The sequence below is a fragment of the Littorina saxatilis genome, linkage group LG14, assembly GCF_037325665.1.
Source record: "Littorina saxatilis isolate snail1 linkage group LG14, US_GU_Lsax_2.0, whole genome shotgun sequence".
NCBI classification, from domain to species: domain Eukaryota; kingdom Metazoa; phylum Mollusca; class Gastropoda; order Littorinimorpha; family Littorinidae; genus Littorina; species Littorina saxatilis.
Window position 1 is genome coordinate 38,092,718 of NC_090258.1, and position 8,529 is coordinate 38,101,246.

The following is an 8,529-nucleotide window of genomic DNA, read 5'->3' on the forward strand; positions in this document are numbered from 1 at the left end:
ATTTTATACGGCCAGTAATTGCAGCCATTTCGGCGCATATTTACCTTTCACGGCCTATTATTCCAAGTCACACGGGTATAGGTAGACAATTATTAACTGTGCCTAAGCAATTTTGCCAGGAAAGACCCTTTTGTCAATCGTGGGATCTTTAACGTGCACACCCAATGTAGTGTACACGGGGGGGGGGGGGGGGGGGGGGGGGAGTTCGGACACCGAAGAGAGTCTGCACACAAAGTTGACTCTGAAATAAATTTCCGCCGAACCTGGGATCGAACTCACGCTGACAGCGGCCAACTGAATACAAATTCAGCGCGCTACCAACTGAGCTATATCCCCGCAAACATATTGCCCATTGCTATAATCCGTGCGCACAGTAATTAATTCTCATCTGATGACTGATGTAACAGTAAATCACAAGACTCATTCTGTATTAATTTCAACCTTGCCATTGTCGACTGTCTGTCACGAGCACTTTCTCAGACGGCAGACCTAAGATGACTGGCAAAGGACAAATGACGTAGGATCACGCATGTACTCTGTGAAATCAAAACACACGTGTCGCTTTCCCACGTAATCGATTGTCATACGTACGTTTTGGAAAGGCCAAAGATAACAGTCGAAATGCTGTCTGTTTCAAGTTACGTAAACACGTGACCCTACTTCCGGTGTAAACATCCGCTTACATTGAAAATCAAAAATAATTTTCATTTGCTGAAAAGTTCCTTTTTATATATGTAAGAAAACAATACTGCATGGTTGTTTGGCTTTTTTCACACAAAAATGCATTAATGAACAAAATGTTAGTGTTCGCATATTTCCGTACTTCTCCGACACAGTCTGGTGTGTCATGGCGGCAAATTCTAACGCTCACTGAAAGATCTCGTTTGAATTGGGCGCCAGATGCTTGCTTGTGGCTGGTAAGTGCTCTATTTTTTTTGTCGAAATAGTCAGCGGCCGATATGGTGCAATTTTCTATTGATACCATATCACCGGGTTTTTAAGATCTCAGAATATCTTGACAAAATCGTCGTCTGCTATCCGTGGGCAGTCAGGCATATCTTTGTTGTTGTCAGAGCACAGGCGGAAGGTATCGTTCACTGGACCCCTACTTTCTCAATTTACTCTCATTCTCAAGTCTCAGATGAAAAATACCCCTTTTAAATGATACATTTTAACAGCTTCTGCACTGAGAAAGACTTTAGACTTTCTGTGATAGTATTAGTAGTCCAGTGGACGATACCTTCGCCTGTGGTCTGCCTTTGTACCCCTGCCTCAGTTAGAAACCATTTCCTCTCTTACACTACAGTAGGTCCAGTGTAACGATATATTAGGCCTATATAATTATGAGGTTTCTCATACATCCAGCTTTCTTATTCAATACCCAAGACTGAAAATAAAATGTTATTTTCGGGTGTAATTAAAGGGGTACACTTATTTGGAGGGAGAAAAGCATATCAGTTTCTTGCAAGTGAAGGAAATTGGTGGTAAAATTCAATACATAATAAATGTCACCAAAAAATTCTATTCCTTTGAAAACATGTGCGGAGTGGTTGTGTCCCTTGAATGAGAAGGGAAGGATTTTGCGATGAAGCAAATTGTGTTGAATGAATTTGACCCCATGAATGTAGAGTAGGTAGCCCTGTTCCATGTAAGCTCAGGATTTGCAGCAGCAAAAGATAAGGTACATGTATTGTGTTGTTTTGTCAGTGTCCCTGTAAAACTTACTAAAAGTAAAACTAAAAGTAAAACGCCAGTATTCTCACTGTGATAAAATTAAGTACTGAAACAGTAGAACTTGAAGACCATTTCACGGTGCTAACCATTAGCCATGGAATAATAAAAAGTGAATGGTGCTCCCAGTGTTTTTGCCAACCATTAATTACTAGACCATACACTTCCTAACTTCAATTCAACTTTCAAGTGAATACTATTAAGCAGGTTTCACAGTATCTACACGACTGATCTGACAAAAGTCACATTTTGACACAAAAATCAAACTTCCCTTAGAATCGCTTGTATGACTTTTTTCATTAGTACATGCATGCATTTACCGATCAAAAATTCAGTAAAGACGCAACTTTGCAACTTTTACATGTAGACAAGAAGAAAGCAAAATCATTTATCTATCCAGAACAGGTTGTTTTGTTTTGTAATCTTGCGTATCTCTTGTGTTATGTAATTTATACTGATTCAGATGTGGAGCGCATGAGCAGTATAAAACGAGAGGTTTTTGTGTGTATTTTGAGGAGTACCATGACAAAAAGCGCTGTATTCAGGCAATGCCAATGACTGTATGGATTGCTTCAAAACTTTGAGGATCTGAAGTCCAAATACGAGACTTACCTTGGGTAAAATTGTGGATCACTACAGGTTTGTACTCAGATGTTATGCACTCTTCAAAAAAATGTTTTTAAACTCGTCACAGATTTGTGAATTTACATTTCTAACATTCATGACTTTGCATGCAAACGACAAATAATTGTTACAAGAACTGCCAAAGTTTCATTAGAATAAGACTACTGACGGACATTGGAAACACATGAGAAAAAATGGAATGGTCTGGTTGTTTCCTATTGACATGGGTTATCGGCTGAGTGCCTCTCAAAACATGCTGCTATCACGGATGACTGAACATTGCTGTCACACTGCAATCCTCCAAACAAATTGATCGTGTTTACAGGACTAGCAAACCTGAACTAGAGATTGTACTCAAATGAAACTTTGGCAGTATTTGTAACAATCTTTTGTCTGTATGCATGCAATGTAATGCATTTTTTGATGTAAGCCTTTAAACCTATGACACGTTTTAAAACATTTTCCGGAAGATTGCATATCGTCTCAACAAATAACTTATTAACTGTAACGGTGCGAAATTTTACCCCGGGGTTAATCTCGTATGTAGACTTGAGATCCTCAAAGTTTCGAAGCAATCCATTCAGGAATTGCTGAAATACAGTGTTTTTGTCATGGTACCCCTCTTAATGGACGCTAACTCTCGTGCTCATGCTCTCCACACTTGCATCAGTGAAAATGACATAACACATGAGATACGCAAGATAGGAAAACAACACAACCTGTTCTGGATAGATAATTAATTTAGCCTTTTCCTCGTATGACGTATGTAAAAATTGCCAAGTGTCAAGTGAATTTTTGCCATTTTTTTAATTCGTTCATGATGTTTTTGTCAGGTCGATTTTGGGGGTACCCTTACTTCGCGCCGGTCACGTAATACTTATAACGGGCATATTTGATCTGAAAAGTGTGCCAGATAGCTAAGGTAAAGGCCCTTTAATGGCATATATATATATATATAAAACATCAGAAATTGTGAAAGAAACAATTCAAAGTCAGCAGAGACTTTCTTCCGAGATTTGATAAAATCTTTTAGGAGAGAAAGAGAGAGAAATAAGTATCCCTTTACAGACAGCCTATTGGGAGCATCAGACCCTCCTCAAGGGGGACCGAGATTTACAAAGCAAAGTCCCTTTGTGGGGGAGGTATCACAAGGTAATCTAGTCCTGAGGAGGACCATTGTTTTTGTACCTGGACCAGACAGGTGTTTCAACACTATTGTGTCTCATCAGTGGTCAGGTGGTACTGATGGCGAGAGTTGTCAACCCATGGTATCCAACTAAGAAGCAAACCACTCTCTGAATGGTAGCTTCTGTTGGCATGGGAGACTACCCTCATCTGACAACCCCAAGGGGATATCTGTGAAGGGAAACACTTTGATTTAAGGCCAAAGTGTGGAATTGATATGTCGCGGATCCCTGAACTGCTACGTACTCGGAGGGTACGAGGACCTCACCTTCTACGTAGTGAACCAGATTAAGGATGAATTTAAAAAAACAAAAAACCTCTATTACACCACTATTACAGTTTCGTACACAAAACACACAAGATGTATTTTGAAAGTTTATAAATTCAAAATTTTATTCATTTTTTTTGCTTCCGAGGTCAACAGATTGTTATTCACTCTTGTATCGTTTTTGTGTACTACCGGTTACTCAACTTGAAGCGCGAAGCGACAATATAGATGATCGAAGAGTTACGCGATCCAGGCTGGTGTAGTGTTGAACGGCTTATACAATGTCCATCTTTGTTGTTCTTGAAACATCAGTCATTAGACGGAACTTGAAAGTAGAAACTTGAATCTTGAATCCGAATCCGAATCCGAAACTTGAAATAAAAAACGCTCGCGCTGGACCAGAGTACTCTTCAGACTGGCTCGCTCCCCCAGTATGAAAGTTTTTGTCTTGTGCACGTTTAAGACCAAGTGATTGCTCTGTGTGAATTACAGGCATTCCCTTTGCTATATAAATACATTGCATGCGAGCCGAGGATGTGCGTGGTATCGGCACGGTTGGCCTAGTGGTAAGGCGTCCGCCCCGTGATCGGGAGGTCGTGGGTTCGAACCCGGCCGGGTCATACCTAAGACTTTAAAATTGGCAATCTAGTGGCGTCAGGCATTATGGGGTTAGTGCTAGGACTGGTTGGTCCGGTGTCAGAATAATGTGACTGGGTGAAACATGAAGCCTGTGCTGCGACTTCTGTCTTGTGTGTGGCGCAGCCCTGATATGGCCCTTCGTGGTCGGCTGGGCGTTAAGCAAACAAACAAACAAACAAATGTGCGTGGTGACTGGCCTTTCTCTTTTATTTGATCACAGTGAAAAATATACTGCCGACCCTCTTCATAACTTAACAATATAAATGTTTGGAATGCCTGTGGTGTGAATGTTGGTTTCTGAAATTAAACTTGAGCGATTGTTCTGTGTGTGCTGATCTCTACAATCGTAAACGAGTGGCTGGTCTCGGGATCCAACATCTGAGAAAAGTTCCTCATAATATGTTTAATACGGAGTGTTTATTCTGTGCAGGTGTTGCTCTTTATAATTATAGTCATAATTGAGTGGTTGGCCTCTGAAGCCAAGGTTATTATTATTATTATTATTATTCACGTTTATACTGTCTAGCTGACTACGAAGAGCCGTCTCAAGCAAGGTCACAGCCTCTCTTTACGTTCCAAGAGGTAAGAAGCCGGCTGGCTTCCCTTTCACCCCTGTGCGCCACAGGCGTTTGACTTTAGATCGTAATGGCTTGAAACATCGAGCCCTTTTGATCTAAAACAGCTAACCCCGAGAGTCACATTGGGCCGGCCTGTTTGTGTGTGCGTGTGATGATGCGGGAAATAACTAGCGCATTAACGCGCAAAGCCTGGTGTCTCAAACCACCCGCTGGCTCGCTGTTCTATCAGGCTGGCTTGTTGCTCCGTGTGAATTCCTCCCACCGCCAAGTCGTTTTTGTGGTTTATTTCGCATTTAGATCCCAGGTAACATTATGAAGTTTTAATACGATCAATCGGACCTATTATCAAGTTAGTGTATCAACTTTTGAACGAACTGCGCCCAGTAGTTTCCCAGCAATAAGCTGTTAAGTCGAGACAGACACATACACACACAGACACACAATTAAAGTCTGTTGAGCCCAAGTACTAGCGTACTCGGGGATAAAACTATATATAAAGTTTGAATAAAATGACATGGGAATGAATTATGAATATTTTAGTTGGGGTGCGAAAATGGGTGCAATAGGTTTTTTTGCTCAGTTTAGTTACGTACAGTAGTATGCTGTTTTGAATGCATTCATTACACCTCTATGCAGTCTACAGTGTCTCCTAAAATGAGTTTTAAAAAATAAATCTTACATGCATGGTTTTTTTTTTGGACTCGAGAAAAGCATTCCTTATTGCACTCTTCAGTCGTCAACAGATTTTGTTCTAGTTTATAGACATCTCTACATGCATTTCTTTGACTGGGTTTTCATTCATGTGCACTGGCATTGAACAAGCAGTGGAGTGTGAAGTCGTCTCATTCACATCATACTCCAGGTGGTTTAGCAACACTCAACATTCTCACGAGAAAGCAGCTTACATGCAGACGGGTCGCGCAGCCCAATCACCCGTGTGTTAATACTGTCTATTGTCTAGGAACAGTGTGTATTATACACTATTCATGTTTCCCCTGGAGGGATAAGGAGTGTAAAGGAAAGCCGCTTGAGTCAATGCAAAGACCAGCGGAAGCTATTTGCGGTGACAGCATAATTGGATTAAGCCTTGTGCTCCCGCTGATCGCTCGGTTTCGCCAGGTGTGAAAGTAGACAGCCCCTCTTCCTGTATACCTGCATGGCTTTTATCACGTCCAGGTGGAACAGTTGCTAAGGCCACCCTTCGGTCATTATTCCCTGACCGTTGTGAAATTGCCTCTGACCTCACAAGGATTCACCGTGCCTACACTGTTCCCAGCGATTTTGTATTAAAAAGCGAGCATACGTGAATAACCTTGTCCAGCGTTACCAATCAACTGTCGCTGTGTATGTGACCTATGATCATCGATAATGTAATGGTCGTTAATCACATTCACACTCACAGTAATGAGCCTGCGTATCCTTTCGTCAATTTCGTCAATTATATCATCATCATCATCATCATCATCATCATGAACAACGGTTCACTATTGGCCATGTTGCAATAGAGAAGAGAAAAAGACAGCAACACAAGAACGGCTTAAAGCAATGAAGAAAAGAACAAATTAACGTACGAAACATGAGCACAAAAGAAAGCTTATGACAAAGAGATAACTGATCAATCAGGACTGGGTGGCCGAGTGGTAACGCACTTGCGCTCGGAAGCGAGAGGTTGCGTGTTCAGGCCTGGGTCAGGCCGCAATTTTCTCCCCCCTTTCCTAACCTAGGTGGTGGGTTCAAGTGCTAGTCTTTCGGATGAGACGAAAAACCGAGGTCCCTTCGTGTACACTACATTGGGGTGTGCACGTTAAAGATCCCACGATTGACAAAAGGGTCTTTCCTGGCAAAATTGTATAGGCATAGATAAAAAATGTCCATCAAATACCCGTGGGACTTGGAATAAAGTAAAAAAAAAATCCATCTCACACGGCATTAAGTCTCAGGAAACATGAATACACGCGTGCAGGAAAAAAAAAAATATGGGTAGCGCCGTATGTATGGCAGCTCGCTTTCCCCGAGGAGAAAGCAGCCCGAATTTTCATGAGGGTAACCTCACTGGACTGTAAATCAAATGTAATTTGTATGAACATTTTTGTGATCGTTGAAACATCAGTATTTAGAAGCATTACAAAAGTTATACCCTGACCTTACCAACAGCGTCTATCCCAGGTAGGAGCCAGAAGACTGAGCGTGCAAACTAAGTTCCAACTAACCTGCGTGTTTCCTCCTTCGGGGTCCCAATTATGTGCCTGACCTCTCCCGCCTGGAATTAACCGCTCCACTTCCTCTCCGATATTTCTATGCATGCTAAGTAAGGCCGTACATGTTGCAGCACACAACATGCACATCTACGCAGCTCACTGACGGCTGGCTGTCTCAGTTCAGTTAGGTAGGTAAGTGATCGCCTTTTTGTCATCTCTGCGTGCTTTTCGGGCTTTGTGTGGTGTGTCATAATTAACTCGGATCATAAGTGACAATGATCGTTTGACGGGAGCTGAAGAGACTGCCAATAATAGTTTTACCTAGTTTGCAAGCGATCGGAAGAAGTCATTTGCGACGGGAGCGTATTTTTGACAACCAACAGTCAAATGCAGGCTGTATTCCTCATAGACTTACACATTGTGCTTCACAAACACGCACGCACACACACACACACACACACACACACACACACACACACACACACACACACACACACGCACACACACACACACATACACACACACAATCTCTCTCTCTCTATCTTCTCTCACCGCAATATTAGCAGTTGGCAATGTTTTGTCTGAACCTCCTTCACATTTCTTGCCTAAGGTCAATTCCTGCGCACAGGTCTTCATTTCTGTGGAGAGACCGGCATTTTCGTGCTACCGTTCCAAGTCAAATGTTTGTATTTGTCATCTGTACATCTCCGGCCCAAACCTAATATCTTTGGGCCAACGACCTTACAACCACTGGCCAGCAGGAGCGGTGCCCATAGCCTTGTTGTGCTGTTTGATTTGAGGTTTTCTTATGTTATTATGCAAGCGGTTACCCTTCCCCTGCATAGTGATTTGTACCCATAGCAATTTGCAGACTGTTCAATTGTTTTTCACTGACAAGAAGCCGTCATTGTTTATTGTGTACAGGGAACGGAACCGTCATTGTTTATTGTGTACAGGGAACGGAACCGTCATTGTTTATTGTGTACAGGGAACGGAACCGTCATTGTTTATTGTGTGCAGGGAACCACTTGGCACACTAGAAAGGAACGAAAGAGCAATTATATGTGAAGAAGGTAGATCTCGGAGATGCGTATACATGTATAGCACCGCACTCCAGTGAAAAGGGCATGCGTGTAACGGTTGGCACGTGCCCTTTCTGTGCCGTGCCCTGGGGACCCCGAGTGGTCATTAGCGGTCAGGGTGGGGGGAGGGTCCAGTTCACGATTTCCACATTGATATGGCTACCCGGTCCTATATAGGCACCGTTGCGGTCAAAATGATCTTTGTTTCGGGTCGGGTCTGTTTT

General features: G+C 42.3%; 1 protein-coding gene across 1 annotated transcript in view; it reads left to right on the top strand.

The window, feature by feature from the left end:
* The first annotated feature begins 818 nt into the window (after window positions 1-818).
* The window catches only part of LOC138947730 (uncharacterized), a 69,140-nt gene continuing 61,429 nt past the window's right edge, over window positions 819-8,529 (top strand). Inside the window, exon 1 of the mRNA XM_070319275.1 lies at window positions 819-917. The gene's annotated coding sequence lies outside the window, so the exon portion shown is untranslated. The remainder of the gene's footprint in view (window positions 918-8,529) is intronic.